Source organism: Gouania willdenowi, chromosome 22, assembly GCF_900634775.1.
Source record: "Gouania willdenowi chromosome 22, fGouWil2.1, whole genome shotgun sequence".
Lineage (NCBI taxonomy): Eukaryota > Metazoa > Chordata > Actinopteri > Blenniiformes > Gobiesocidae > Gouania > Gouania willdenowi.
In genome coordinates, this window is record NC_041065.1 from 13220605 (window position 1) to 13237655 (window position 17051).

Genomic DNA, 17051 nt, shown 5'->3' on the forward strand with positions numbered 1-17051 from the left:
TAGTTGCATTTAGGTGTCTAGTCATGTGCGTGTGTGTGTGTGCGTGTTCTTTTCACTGTGTGCTTGTGCTTGTTTATTCCATTGCAGTGAATAAGTTTGTCTGCATGCATCTTTGATGGCTACGAGAGCCACGTCGAGATGTGATGAAAGCCTAAGAAAAGAAAGATGATGGAGGGGATGCAGGAGAGGGATGCAGGGGGAGACAATAGTACTTTGGAGGCTCCGTGTAAACAGGGCAGTGGTACGCCCAGCGCCGTTAACCAGCTGTGAAGCCTGCTCACAGCAGGAGATGAATTTACAAAGGATGTCTCCCTCTGATATCCAGGAGATATGCTGTACTGAACTCTGCTCCACTGCTCTCGGCACACCATTGTAGTGCTAAGCACAGTGCCACAAATGGCACTTATACCTTAATGCATGAAAAACATTTACATTTTGCTGGCAGCAGAGGGGAAACCTAGCGCTGTTGTTGAGCAGATATCATCTTAGTGTGAAAGTAAGAATGATCGGTGGCATTTTTAGTTGATAGATTTAAAATCAGCATTGCTCTGCAATTTCCTTAACATGTCACACAGTGTGAGGGAAACACATAGGCCTGCTTCACTTACACATTAGTTCCCCCTCACCATATCCAGTAAATTACTCATCGTACAAAGAGAGCATTTAGTTACACCAGGTCATTAACATTACTGTCATAATCGCTCCTTCCTCCGTTTCTTAAGTTAGCGACTTAACTCCTCTGCAGCTCAGAGTTGCTCTCCAATCTCCAGGGACTCTGGGATCTTGGCTCTAAAGATCACAGTTTAAACATGAGGCAAACCATAACCAGGAAATGCCTGTAGTATTAGCAAGGTATCAGATTCATGTGTTCCTCCTTTACATTATGGCTACCCCTGAAAACCCAGCATCCATTTTTTACATCATGGAAGACAAGATACATGTGTTGCAGCCTTACTGCCAATGCTGTTCCTTTCATTAAAAAAATAATTTGATGCATTTAACAAATGCATTTTTTTCCTATATACTCAAAGCCCATGTAGCTGTAAAATACGCCAAACGTGAGCAAATGTACTGGATGAACAGGAGATGGATAATATTTTTTGGATTGTATTTCTCTTTAAACGGCTGCACGCGGAAACAAAGGCTGCAGCCCAAGCTCATTAATCATAGTCAACGGGTTGTCCGGGTGCAATTTGCATGACCGAGGTGGTTGCACATGCTGCTGTTTGGCCTGTGCTGCTGAATCTGCCTTGATTTGGTCAGGCTGTTAACGCTGCGTCAATCAAGTAAAGCCCAATAACAGTATGACAGAGAAGGAAGGAAAAAAAACATTTTCTTCTCATTACCCAGCGCTCCATCCCCTCCCACTCCTTCCTTGTCTGCCCAATTTCTTATTTTAGTCAGCACTAATTATACTGGCATGATGAAAAATGAAACCATCCTATTACCTTTATTACTGAGAGAATTATTTTGGCCTTTAATCTTAAAAAATAATGGAATTTTAAAGGTGTGATGCATTTACAATTTTTGCATGTATTTGTTACAATATAAGTTAATTTACATTATATGAATGTAACAATAAAATATGTATTTTTATATATGTATATATATATATATATATATATATATGTGGTCGTGAAATGAATCAACTCAGTGTTCTCTGTATAAAATAAGGATTGTCTTTCTTTAATTTTTTTTATTTCGTTTTTGCATTTTGTTTGTAATTTTATGAGTCAGTTTGGATCTTTATTTTTGTAGCCAATTCAAGAGCATGAATCACAATGAATTTACCTTTGGCTTTGTATCCTGGAGGATTAAAGGATATGTCCTAAAATGAAAAAAAAAAAAAAACAATATATATTTGATTCTTTTAATCCTAATCATACGTTTATCCTCCTTTACCTTTAAGTGTAAGATTATGATATGGGATGGATTATGTTGTGCATGCGTGAGTTGTTTTTTGTGTGTGTCAGACACACACACACACACACACACACACATATACACACCCCCACCATCACCACACACAGACATGTGAATGCAGCTTGTGTCTGGTCTGGCCTTTCTACACAGCTCTGCTTCCGAGCCACACGCTGAGCTCCCCCCCAACCCATCCCCTAATATCCTGGAGGCATTTTTCTCATTATCAAATATTGTTTGATGTCTTTGTTTCTTGATGATTAACCATGGTCACCAAACACTGGTCTGGATTGTTTAAAATTTAATTTTGGGGCTCTGAAGTACCTGCGGTGTAGCTGGCTGGTGGGGACACTCGTATTTATGTATGCTATTTTTCACGCTGAAACGCAAGAGGACACACTATGAAAAACACAATAAATTCTGGAGGAGAATCATTAGTGGAATACTAGTGGGTTTTATGACCATTGTTATTCAATGCTGTATTGAGATGCAATAAATTATTCTATTTATGGATGCAGTCCAATTTTCTGAATAAATATGTCGCTTTATATCCAGCATGAATAAAAAAAAAAATACCCTTTGCATATCTTTTCCTGTATCTGAATAAAAAGTTAAAGTTGAACACTGGAAGTAAATATGTATTTATTTTTAAATTGATCTTGAATCCTCCGCAGTACGTTCCAATATTCAACTTCTCTTGCGTCTTTTCACTTTGCTGACAACGTGAACTTTGCCAAGGCAAACAACTCGCCCACAGAATCCCAGATTTATGATGGAATCAACACTGTAAGCAAATAAATAGAGAAACAACGCTCTCCCCTAATGTCAGCATGTCAAAACTATATTGAATACTTGAAATATCTCTGAATCCGAGGCTGAATAGCTGCCATTGTATCAGTCTAATGATATTATCCTTTGGAAATTTGGAGCAAAAGAAAAATGGCAGAAATGAGCAGGACTATTGTCTGCCCCCATTTTATTTAAACAAATTGTGAGAGCAGAAAGACAGAGGGAGAGAGCAAACAAGGCAGACAGACACATAGAGAGAGAGAGAGAGAGAGAGTGCTCTGTAAATGAAAGGTTATGCGTCGTCCCATGTGTTCGGATTGTCAATAACGGGAGAAGGCTGTCAAGAAAGTGGGGAGATAAAGGTCAATAACTCAGGCAAATGTGTTTGTATCTGTACACTCCTACTAATAGCACAGCAAACGTCAAGGCTTGTGTCTGACACCCCGCAACAATAACACAAATAGTGGGGCTAGCAGTGGAATAGTCATTATTATTGTTGGTGCTGGAAAATGAGAGGGAACCTCAGCACATGGCTGTGACAGCCGGCACAGTGTCACTCAAACATCACACCATAATGAAACATGCCAGAGATCAGAAAAGGCGATGATAAAAGTGTAAACAGAGAGATTTACGCTGATGGATGATTATTTTGGTGTCCTCAAGTAAATATGATTGCGATGCTTGAGAGACAGACAAACAAATATATGTAATTGAATATATGGGACCAAGCAGTTATTTTTATTTATTTGTTTGAAATTGTCTTTCATGCACGCCTATACAATTATTTAGCGTTTATTGTGAGCTATAAAATAAGTTATTGTAAATATAGAAAACATTTATGTATATTAATTATTAACATTATTTATTTATTTAAACTAAATTAAATCTCTCTCATGTTTCCGCTTTGAAGCTGCTTAAACTAGCTTTGACCCATTAACAATATTAACTCATTCATTGGGAACACTAAAAATTCAACAAAGGCATAACTGCAGTGCAAACACTATATTTGGTGAATGTTATATTTTATTATGTTATAGGTCGTATTTTAATTAATAACAAAAAAGATGGAGGGACTGTTTTTGAAACACATCTGTGGTTACCATAACAATAAGGCAATAAGTATTACTGGTGTCTTAATGACAGGTATATACTCATACACATACTGAATAAATGACCTCTTTCTGCATATAAATAAGGCACATGGGCCTTAAGTAAGAAATACAAAAAAAAAAAAAAAAAAAAAATGTTTTTCTGCTCAAGGAAAATAATGCAAAATGTTTCCTTTGATTGGCTTTTCTAATGCGTCATGAACATTTCTTTGCTACACATAGTGTTTTGTTTTTACAATAGGATTCTGCAATAATTACAGCCATAAATCATTCGGAGCTGATGGTAAATCTGCTCCCTCGTTTTCTGAGCTTCATATTTAGATGTAACCTTTCACAAGTCAACAGAATCGGTAAAACTTTGCGTCATTGTTGGAGGGAAGCATCCAAAATATGTATTTGTAGTCATCGTATGAATTCCATAGGGGAAAGTGGGGCTCTGTTTACAGTTAGTTAGCCTGCTGTGGAGGTTGGTAGGGTTTACATTACATCTGATGATGTAAATCTGGAGCTGTTCCTGTGTGTTTTGGGCCAACGCATTGTCAAGATCATTTCTAAAGCAGTCAAGGAGCTATTTCTGAATTTCTTTTTATTTTCTCGGAGTGCAACAAAGAAAGTCTTTTGTTCAGTGTTTTTGCTGCACACACACGAACATTGCACACACAAACATACATGTGCACTCTTGCTGCCGTCCATGACTTACTACTGTCCCCTAGTGGTGTTTCACTTCATGGTCTCCAAACAGCATTTCTATCCACTTTCCACTCTTCCATTTACATGACTTCCTCCTGTCTTTGTCATGATCCCCCTCTCTCTCTCTCTCTCTTTCTATGTGTGTGTGCGCCTCCTTCTTCCTTATCATACTCAAACATTTAGAGAGTTGATTCATTGTATTGTGTGTCAGAAAGCTCCAATTATGCTTTGCTGTGTCCACAGCGACTTTGCCTTTCAATGGAGGGCTCAAACAGTGTCAACAAAAACAGGAACCCTGATGTTTTGTGGCTATTGTGTGTCTGCAGCTCGTGTCAATAAGGTATTGTTTTGTCAGAGTGCCCACACCGAAACTGCAGCGGGAGTGTTATCGGACCTGTGGAAATGCATGGCGTGTGTGCATGTAATACTGCTAAAATGTAAGTATGATTGTTTGGACAAGCCTAACACACACACACACACACACACACACACTCATACACACAACAAAGAGCCTTGGAACCTTCTCACCTCTTGACTCCGCTTGTTAAAACTGGGATTCACACCATGAACTCTTGTTGAACTACCGCGTTGAGCCATAAAAGTATGACCACCTTACCTAACATTGACCACGTCACCTTGTCGTTGCTGACACACATGGAATAATTGCGATGTTATCGCAATATCATATCATAAAATGCGATTTTCTAATCGCAAAGGCTGCATTTATTTTTTTATTATTGTCGTGTCTTGTACTGTCCTGTTAAGTTCAGAGTGTTTAAGAAGTACAGTCCACATGTTTACATGTTTCATGAAATGTGAAGTTAGTTAGATATGTTGAAGAGGTAAAGCCACAGATTTGTTTACTTTATTGTTGCAATCTGTTTTTAAATGTATTTATTATTTTATATTTATTTAAAGTTTAAATAAATCTGAAATTGTTTATTATGAAACAGATTGATTTATTTCTCGTGTTCATTGAAAAATACAAGACAAGTAAATCGCAATATTGAGGAAAAAAATTGCAGTTAGATTATTTTCCAAAATGGTTCAGCCCTAGAATAAACTGTGAAACACACATTCTACCACATTTTGAGCTTTCAATGCCAACATGCCAAGCTTGATCCTGTTGTTTATTGTTTTTAGACCCAGTGTTAATTTTGTTGACTAAAGTTTCCATCAACTACATTTTACTATGACTAATTAAAAAAATACATGTGAACAGAAACTATATGAAATATATTTATTTCATCAACTAATAAAAAAAAAAACTACGTTCAGTCACAGATAAGATCCAATCAGAACACGTCAAATCTGTCTGTGTGTATTTACATTACTGTAATTGATTTTGCTTTTTGATTGCTATATTTCTAAATCAGTCATTTAACTTGTATTTAAGTACGTTTTAAAATAAGTAAAGTAATTCATTACATTCCTACACCCAACCGTTACTGAGTAAATAATTATTTTTTGTTTTAAATTAATCAACGGACATTGTGAAACTACAAAAAAATAAAATAACCAGACAACAAACAAATGTATCATATCATAGCCGACCCATCACATAAAATTAATACACGCCGCCAAAATAGCATTGAATGCTAGTTGTTTTCATTTTAGAGTTCATAAATGTAGCTATACTTAGAGCCTGAGATTTTTTTTATTATTATGAATTGAATTCAATGGTGTTATTTATTTATTCTTTTTTTTTTTTTAGAAGATTTGTGCATTGACAAACCTTTTATTTTACAAATGCTTTTGTAGAAAATAGATTAAGTAAGGGAACCTTGGCAAGATTTACCAAAAATAAACATGGGGGATGGAAGTAACTAGTAACTTTTACTTTGAGTACTATTTAATTGAGCTACTTTTTACTTGTACTAGTGTTTTTTATGTATGACTTACTTGTACTTAAGTACAATTTCAGTTACGTAATAGTACTTCTACTTGAGTAGGATATAGCAGTACTCTTTACACCTCTGGCATTTACAAACATTAAAATCATCCAATATCAGGTTGATAAATGGTTTTTGATACTTAATTAAAAAAATAATGCTTTATATTTTAGTTGATTTAGTAACAGTTTTAGTGGTTTTCAACTGGTGTCACCCTGGGACCCACATTTTGCCACGTCATTAAATTGCGACCCACTTTTTTTTAGAATTCAACCAACCAAAACACATTTATAATCTTTTTTTTTTTTTTAAACAAATCTTTAAATGTTCCTGTGCAACATGCATTTCATAGCATGCCTGTCCAAAGTTTCTTTCAAAATAAAAAAAGCTAGTCCAACTTGAGACATTACGTATTTATTTACTTTTGACCAGCTGTCCGCGACCCACCCAGTACAGGTCTGCGACCCACTTTAGGGCCCCGACCCACCAGTTGAGAATCACTGTACTAAAATATAAATGTAATTTAGTTGTTTAAAACTAGACTATTACTGAATTAGTCCTAATGACTACATTTTGACTGAAACTAAGTAGCATTTTAGTCAAGACTTTTTTTTTTACTATGTTGTGCAATATTTTTGTGACAACAATGCATGCTTTATTATTGCAATTAAATAATTGTGTTTATTTTTATTGCATAATTGTGTTCATCACCAGCCCTCCCTAAGGAGAAGACCTTTATTTTAGGTAGAGTTTAAAAAGAGGGGGAAGGGAACGGGGGAAAGGGAGTCAGGGTAATTCTTTTTAAAACATGAAAACATTGACATGTTTATTTCCTATCAAACAAGCAATCACATTCAGTTATTATTCTTCTTCTTCTTCCCTCAGAGGTCATACTCATCAGTGTAAGTGATTATTTATCCCTCTTTTCTGAAGTTAGTCTCTTTTACTGGAGCCAAAGTACATTGTTTTACTCCCACTGTGGCTGTAATTAGTGTGATCATCTGGAAAAGCCTTAATAAACAATTGCGTAAACGAGTCAGTGTCCACTGTCAGCACGTGGACAAACACAGTCAAGTCGCTCATGTCAGATGACCAATTATACTGGTTATGGTGGATGACACCTCTGTCTCCAGTGCCTCGTACCTCCTGGGATAGTTTTCCAATGAGAGGGCTATCAGTCAAACCCAAACCACATTCATTCATTAGGATCGTCATCAATTATTCATTCAGAAGGTGGCCAGTGGATGATTTTAGTCAGCAGGAGACCTTTTATATCAAAGGTTGATTATGACTACAGTAAAAACTTTCTAGTAAGACTTTAGAGAGTTGGAAGATGTTCTAGTTAAATCTGGGATTGGATTAAATGTTATAGAACAAGTGTGCTAAGATCTGATATAGAGCATTTATTAGGGCTGGGCAAAAAAAAAAAAAATATTTAGCAAATTTGAGTTTTAATTGTTATTTAGTTTTTTTTTTTTTTTTTTTTTTTTTCACCACAGTTTTTTCAGACTTTTTTGTGTTCCGTCCTTGTGGTTTACCGTAGCGCGATGTTAGCTAGCCCCCTCTTTGTTTACATTTGTTTACCCTTTGAGTAGGCTATATGTGTGCCACAGGCATGTTTCATTTTTTATTCGCACTATGCTAAGATGCTAAGGAAAGAGTTTATTATTTTTAATTGTAATGTTATATGTTATAAAATATGTAGTTATCTGATTTCTTAATCTGAAAATTGAAGCTACTGTGAAGTAGTTGTTGCACTTTTGCTTAAACCTGGGTTAAAGCTTGAAATTGTTGAATGACAAAGTCTCATTTACTTTTTATTTTGGGATTGTTCGATGCATTTTAACTCTTGAGGACAATCACAGCAATAAAGTTGCACTTTTGACAATATATCTGATGTCTGCAGTCATTTTTAAGTTGAAATCGAAACTTTTTGAAATTTTTTTTTTCTCTTTTTAGGCAAAATTGCCTAGCCCTAACATTTATTATCACTTCTTTCTAGTCCATATGATGTCATTGAATGTAATAATATAGGTAGGTATCTTGATTTTTAAGTAAAATATACACAATGCTATAGTAAACAGAAGATAAAAACCTACAAAACCAGGTGCTACCAGACGTGTGAACAAAAAAACCTCTTCCCAACATCTTCCATGTTTCTCTGTGTAAGTCTTTTAATCATGCCATCTTCTTTTCTTTCCATGGCATCATTCACAGAATTCACACTTAACCACTGTGTAAAATCTCTTTTATTACAGTGTTAAAGTGTCCGGTGGGGATTATTTTTTCTTTTTTTTTTTTTTCTGCAGAAACGTTGAGAGGGGAACCAGTAAAACAGCTCTGCTTAGGTTAACATTAACTCCACTGATACAGCAACATATGACTATTGCAATTGTTTTCTGTGTGGAAATTAAAGGCAGATTTTGTTTAGTTAAATAAGTATGTACAGATCTTTAAATGTTTGACATAACTATTAATTGAAGTAAATCTAACAGGGGTGTCCTGATACCACTTTTTAAATGATAATGATACTGATACCTTTACAATTGGTCAATACCATTTTGATCCAATACGATATCAGCACAGATCATGCATACTTTTATTACTTGTTGTTTTGTAGTGTAGAATGTTAGAAAAAGGCATGATCAAGTGATATTAGTTAAACAGAAAACAATAGTCAGCAACAGTAGGTGTGAGAAAAACTGACCCATTTATTTTTAACATAAATATTGACCCTAAACATAAGAATATTCTACAATTGAAGAATATAAATCGAATTAGAAGAAGTAGAAGAAAAATGATTTCATAAATCCAATTAAAACAAAAAAAAAAATTGTTTTTAAAATACAGAATAACCACTAGTTTAACTTAAACATAATCGGTTATGCAGTTGAATAGAATGAATTAAAAAATATATTAGAAATCTTAATAAATACAATAAAAAACGAATTATGTATTGTTTTTATGTCCTGATATCAGTGATTTTGGATGCACTCTTTTTTTTTTTTTTTTTTTTTTAGATATTTTTGAGTTTATTTCGAGTTTATTTTATTTAAAACAAGGACAATACATATTAATAAACATATACATGTAAATATGCAGGATATTATGCATATTTACATCTATATATAAATATGCAAGATTCCAGCTTTATTCCCTTCAGCAAGTTGATGTCAACAACATCAGATAATAATTTAAATTATCACAAACAATTTTCCTTACTGAGTTTTATTAAATTCCTATTTTCATGAATATTTTTTTTTTTGGTTTTAATGCAATTATTTTCATTTTTTGATGAGGTTAAAACTAAATTGTGTACGTTTAGCAGGGTAACACACATTTTTAAAGTGCCTTAATGTGTATATATTTTGTGGATTGACCCACTGATCACCTTTTGAGAACATGACTCACTGATGTGCTACATATGGGAACAGGTCAACAATGTTTCAGCATTCAGAATCCTATTCCAACACATTCACAGAATACTTCAGATTGAAGTCGTCGTATGTATATAAACTAAATTCTTTTCTTTACGTATTTTTTTTTTTACATTTTCATTGTGGTGTGTAATGAAATCCTGGGTGTTCCAAAAAAGGAAAAATTATCCAATCATACAGACGTAAAAAATACTGAATTTATTCACACACACACACACACACACACACACACACACACACACACACACACACACACACACACACACACACACACACACACACACACACACACACACACACACACAGTGAAGTAAAAGTCCTCCAGATTGCTACATAATTACCTGGAATATTTGCTCTGACGATTCCTGTACACTGTTAGTGTTAGAGTGATTTCCGTGTCATGTTGTTCCATCATGTCTCTACAGTGTAAGTTTAAAAAGTCAGTGAGGAAAAAAACAATCGGAGGTGTGTTAGTGTTTAAAGACTTGTAATGAAGAATAAACACAGTGGTGAGTTGACAGAGTGCAGATCTTAGATCTGGCACTGGGCTCTGAGCCACTGCAGACACGTTGGAATGGATGCTGTGACAACTCTTTGCGATCGGAGGGAAATTAATTCACAAAAGAAACTATTCAGAACAGCTTTGGTTGAGAAAACAGTAAAAGAAAGAAGTGTCTTCTATTTATACAGTTCATGTATTGTTTTTTTTTAATTATTATTCAGTATATTTTTCTCTTATTTTGTTTGTTTATGTTGTCAATTCTGTGTGTTTTTGATATTACTTAAATTATTTTCTCTCAATGTGTGTGTTTTTGGTGTCGTTTGGTTGTTTCTTGCGTCATTTTTGGATGTTTCTCTGTTATTGTTGTCCATTTTGTAGTGATCTGGTGTATTTTTCTCTCATTTAGTGTGACTTTGTTGTCGTTTGGTGTGTCGCTGGTAATGGTATTTTTGTCTCCTAGACTGTGTATATTTGGTGTCATTTTGTTGTTGTTTATCTGTTATTATTCAGTATATTCTCTTATTTTGTGTGTTTTTGTTGTTTTTTTAATGTGTTGCTGGTAATATTCCATGTGATTATTATTTTTTTAACTAAAAATAAACATAAACCGAATATTTTTAATGCTTTCATTTGTTAGTTTTCCTCTTGCTCGCTCTCAAGTACCCCCTGTAGTGCCATCGCATACTCCTAGGGGTACACGTACCCCCATTTGAGAAACACTGGTGTATACTTTCTTATTCATGCATCTCTTTTACTGCTCGTGGTGGATTTGGATTCATTTTCTGTCTTTTCCCCTTTAGGTTTGTGCAGCGCTCAACCAGTAAGACTCCCTTAAGATTGTGTCTAATTTAGTGGCTAAGAGGCAGATTTATACGTGTGCTAGTTATGGAGATGGTTGCTCCCTGGAGAAGCCCAATGACTGTTTACAGGCGTCCTGACAATGCCTCAGCAGATGATGAAGCACCTGCCAGGTTCCTCCTATGTCTGCTCCATCCCGTTGGCTCTGCTCGCCACCCTTCCTCCAGCCTCCTTTCTTCCTTGGCTCTTCCGTCCTTCCTCCACGCTTTCTCAGCCTCGCTTCGCTCCTTCCTGTCTTCTGTACTTGCTCTTGCTTTTGTTTCTTTCCTCAGCAGAGCCCCCATCTCCTTCAGTTACCATGGAGTTGTGCATTTTACAGCTGTTCTCACCGCTCTCCCCTGAGTGAACCCATCCACTTATTCTGTCTGCCGCTGAGAGGGAGAGTTTTGTCTCCATGTCGCTCTCCTATCCTTACACTTTCCCTCACAATGGACACACATACTGGACAGACAATCTGACACACACACACACACGGCGTACACACGTACAATAGGACAGAACGGTGGTCAGGTTTTGTTTATGGCAGGGAAAGGCAATATCGAGATTGTTTCAGAGTAGTGTCATCACATGAAATGTATCGCCGTCAGGAGTGTGTTTTATATGTCTGGGCTCTTGGCTGAACCCATTTTGGGAAACAGAAAATATAATATCATATGACCTCCTCTGGTATAAAAGTAAACTATCAGCTGTAAATTTGATACACAACTACAGTTGTGTTTGTGTGTGTGTGTGTGTGTGTGAGGTGGAAAGGAAGTGAGCTCTTTGTGACATGAAGCTTACTTGTGAAATGGTAATCTCCCATTGGAAAGCAGATCCACATTAATTTTTTTTTTTCACTTTTTTGCCATATCTTGCAAACACATTTTTATATTTTTCTATTATATTTAATATTCCTTCATCATTCAACACTTGGTCCTACATACATACTCTGACGTATCCAGACTGTATGAAACCCAATCAGCCATAACTCATTAATGAATGTGGTATGAGTCTGCACCTGTAATTAAGTGCCTGTTTATGAAACACACAAACACCAATAATACCCAGAGCTTTCAGATAAGCCCAGTGGAGGCACTAGCTCATCCATCAATGTCTCTAATGAGACTCCGTATATACAAATCATTGGAGGTTTCTTGTTAACTTCAGCCCTTGTTTTGCATACTGTATTATATGGAACATGCAACCCAAAACCAAAAGGGCAAAGGAAATTATAGCAATGGATGTGTATGTGGATTTGGAATAACAGTGTCAGGCTCAAATACTTAAATTGGAATGTGAGTAAAAGGTGTATTTAAAGGGTAACTAAACCACAAAATAGAGGTCGGCTGATATATTGGGTCGATATATGGACTTTTTTTTTTTTTTTTAACCATCACCAGTCCTCCCTAAGACACACTTTATTATAGGATGGATATAAAAAGAGAGGGCAGTGTTGCACATAAGTGAGGGGGAAGGGAACAGGGAAGAGGAAGTCAGGGTAGGAAATAGAAAGGGTGGGGAAGAGTTGATTTATTTTAAAGTGAGAGTCAGAGGTGATGTTGTAGTTGTTCATATTGTGACAAATGTGAAGCTTAATTATAATGGTGGTGGCCGTGAACAGAGGGAATGAGTGAGTGGTTATACCTAAAACAGGTATTTAGTTTAAACCGACGACTTTTTCTTTTGCTTGGTTGTGTATGGGTATATTTAAAGTTCAATAAATGTTAAGAGTTCCATTGGTGTATTTAATTTAATTTCTAATACATACATTTGTATCATATGAGTGTTTTAACTGTCTTTCGTAATCAATGTGATTTAAAAAAAAAAAAAAAAAAAACAGTATATTGGCCTCAAATATCTGCTTCCAAAATCGACCATCGGCTGAATTTCTTTTGTTTTTTTTAAATTGATATTGGCATCGGCCTTTGAAAATCCCATATCGCTCGACCTCTACCCCAAAACCTTTTTTTTCTGCTCAATACAAATGTATTTTTGTATGAAATAGTGCTGTTGATTGATCCTGGTCCAACTCTCAACATTTTAGTCAAAGTATTTCAATTTGACATATTTTATTATAAAATGTCAGAGTGACTGCCCTCTATGGATTGAAATGTGGCTATTACAGTAGATTTTTGCTATTGGCTGAGAACAAGATCATGTGATGTTTTGGGACCATCTTGCATCACATACAAGCACTGTTTGCCCCGCCCCTTTTAAAAAAAACTAGCACCTGTGGGCTCTACAATCTGTGATGAGTAGGTTGGATTGAGAGAAGAGTGAATGGAGAGGTATATTGAGTAGTTAGTTACCATAGCATAGTTTTCATTGGACATTTTATAATATAGACTGGGCGTGTCTTAATTGCTCCAGGAGCCTCACCCATAATTATGGCATTTTTTCAATTTTCTCTCCTAGTGACCGGTCAGGAGAAAGCAGGGGTTTAGTTACTCTTTAACATCAGGCACTCCATGAGTTTAGACATTTTAGTGTAAAGCTATTCATTTAAATAAGAAGCAATGGGGCGGCAAGGTGGCTTTTCCCAGGAAACCATTGCAGGATGTTAGCGGGCAAAGACTAAGCCACTGGCACACACAAACAGTTGTTTGGGTTAAACAAGCTGCCATGAGAAGGAGGTTTTGAAAGTATTTTCTTCAAGGGAAGCACAAAGTGTGTACAAAATGTGGTCGCCGTGTTTAGCTTGCAGATCTACTATTTCCGAATCAGAGAATCTTGTGAAGTGGGATGGATTTCATGGTTGGAAACATCAATGCGTCAAAGCAGGTTTGGAAGAGGCTTTGCATCCTGCTGTGATGGAAAGTGGTTTCTCCATATATAATGTGATAAAAGACATCTGATGGTAGGCCAGTGTCAAGGAGGAACGTATGCTTAGTGTCTGATGGAATTTAAAGGGTGCTGGATATCGCCACTGATGTAAGAGTTCTGTTTTGCTTAAAGTTTAAAGTGTGGCGACTTTTGAACAAACACTTTTCTATGAATTGGCAAATATACTAATTGAAAAAAAAAAATTTTAAAAAATAGTGTAAAAGCCCCAAGCATGTTTGACCTTTAGGGGAAATAAACTTTAAAAATATAGATCTTTTTCATTCCTAAACAATTAAGCTAAAGTATTTTAAACTAAAAATAATCTTGACTTTAAAGAGTAAGCAAAATCCTTTGTTATGACTCATTTTTTAAAGCTAGAAATGTATTATTTAAGGGTGTCAAATAGGGATGTCAATCTTTGAGTGTCTCACGATTCGATTTGATTCCGATTCTTAGGGTCACGATTCAATTCAAAATCGATTGTCGTTTTAACCGATTCTCAATTCAAACGATTCTCCCATTCAAAAATTGATACAATGCTTAGTGTGTTAAGGCAAATTATGACATCAAAACAATACAGTTTGTATAAGATAATTTTAAATAAACTGATTCCAATGATGTAATCGCACAAAGGTAAACTTAAGACAAAAAGTAACATTTATTCATGCTAAACAAATAAAAACACATACACTTCTTGTAAGTTGGGGTCGCTGTTGTTTCCTGTTGGGATCGTGTCAAAGACTGTAAAGGTTTAGGTGAGTTTGTGAGTTATGGCCAGACACTGTCAGAAGTTGCAATCTTGAAAGCCCATGGCCTACTAGTCTCTACTATGTTCTTGTATTTTGGCCTTGAAAAAATTTTTGCTTGTATGTTTAAGTGTACTATTTGATTACACTCCTAAGACTGTTTGTGAAAGTTAAGCATAAACGGTGTGTTATATAAATCACCGCCAGTGACGGTAAATGTTTGCATGAGCATATACATGGGTTTTCTCATTGACTTTAGCATGAAGCTAGCTGACTTTTTGTGTAGTGGTATTTTCTATTTGTATGTTCAGTTTACAGTGTTTCCTGAGTAAAGACTTTAAGCGAATCTTTTGAAGCAGAGTTTTTCTTGATTTTTTTTTTTTAAATTGATTTTTGAAGTTTATGAATCGTTTCAGAATTGTGGATGATTAGAATTGCGATTCTTATGTGAATTCATTTTTTCTTCCACCCCAGTGTCAAGTTTGTTAGGGGCCACTTACTGTTAAGGTCAGATGCCCAAAATGTATTTTGCAGTCAATAGAAATTATTGTAGACTTCTATGCACAAAAGTACATATATTTACCCTCTCTCATTGCTCGTCCATACACCTTTAAGACCAGATAGAACTTAAAATGCTTCAGAAACTTCATTTATTAATATTTTTAAAATTCACTTCATAGAGTATTCAAAGATTAGATGGTACTTGCTGTTACCTGTGGTTGGACACTCCTGATTCGTGTCAGTGAGTATTTTCTCCATTAAATGCGATTTTAGCCTCTTTCTTAGAACATCAAACATCTGGATTTACTGCATGCTCACATTTCTAAGATTAGTGTACGTTATTGCAATATGGAAGAAATACCACCACCAAATACCTCCCGACTCCTTTATATTCGCTTTCTTTGTCTCAATGAAAGCTGTGGCAGTCAGTGCATCAGCGGGTAATAACAGAGGAAGTGACGTCTGACAAACATAGGCTGCCACTGCGGTTGGTTCTTTAAGAGCAATAAGGAGGTGGCCACGCTTTGCCACTAATGGAGGAGGAGAAAATGGCCATGTCACTCCTGTCAACGTATTATGCTTTAAATCTAGACAGTTGTTGCCGCTCTTGCAGGCCCATAATTTTATGCCATTAAAAGTGCCAAGGGGGAAAGAGAGGAGGGAGGTGGGCTTTGGAGTGAAAGGGTTCTCTACCTCTTGTTCCCTTCAAGTGTGATTCCCTGCCACTTTTGTGCATGAAACTTTTGGCATGTCTTGAAAGCGTAAAGACCAGTTGAGACTTTAAAGTGATCATAAAGTCAATCATGTTGGCTTGAATTACCCAGCAATCTCTGTCAGTTAGTCCCTTCTAAACTCCCAATGCCACACGATTCACGTGGGAGGGAAGGAGACGAGTAAGTGCATGTGTGTGCGCGCGCTTGTGAAGTGCCGTGTATGTTAATGTGCGTACGGTAAATATATGGAAAACTCCGTGACACTTAAATGGACGTTGGAATGGAAAGGGAGTGACTGTCAAGCTTGAGAGCTTTTCATGTGTTGTGTCAGACAGTTTCCATACGGACAAAGTTGACACAATCTGATTTTTTTTTTTTTTTTCCCAAAATCTATTATGTTTTTATGGCGTTTTTCCAAGCAAACTTTAATTTCAAAGACGCTTTCAGACGATCTCAAACTCCAACACATCCTTTCAAAAACCTTCCTTATCATAGATGTTAATGTAAATTACTGTCACTTTTACACATTTCTTATGCAAGGTAACCTTTTTAATCTAACGAGAGCAGCACAATGTCTTCACAAAAAGGCAAACATTTGCAATTATGATGAACTCTGCTTATCTCAAAAGAAACAGGTTGTTACTGATGGACGAGAAGACGTTTTAATGAAATAAACGGTTTTGAGCTGATCAAATAACGATTACTCCACCTCAGGGTGAACTCAAATTCAATTATCAAGATGACTGCATGCGTGTCGCTTGCTTTCCACAGGTATGGCAAGTTCATGCTTCTTGTGGTGTTGGCGGAAAACTGTGTTTGATGCCCATTCCTAATCTTAGCTGTAGTACAGTGACTGACTGCCTCAAGGTTTATCTACTACTTCATTCAGAGGGATGTTAAAAATGTGTTGTCCCTAGAGGCTGTTAGGGCAAAACACTGCACTGCACTTCATGCATTTTTTTTATTTTTTTTTATTTCTTGCATGCATATAACAAAGAGGTAATATTTTTTTTGTCACGTTTGGAAACAACCCAGAGTCCTCTGCCTTAAAATAATGTTGGTGATGGGAGTCTTTGCCGTAGCCTTTTATAA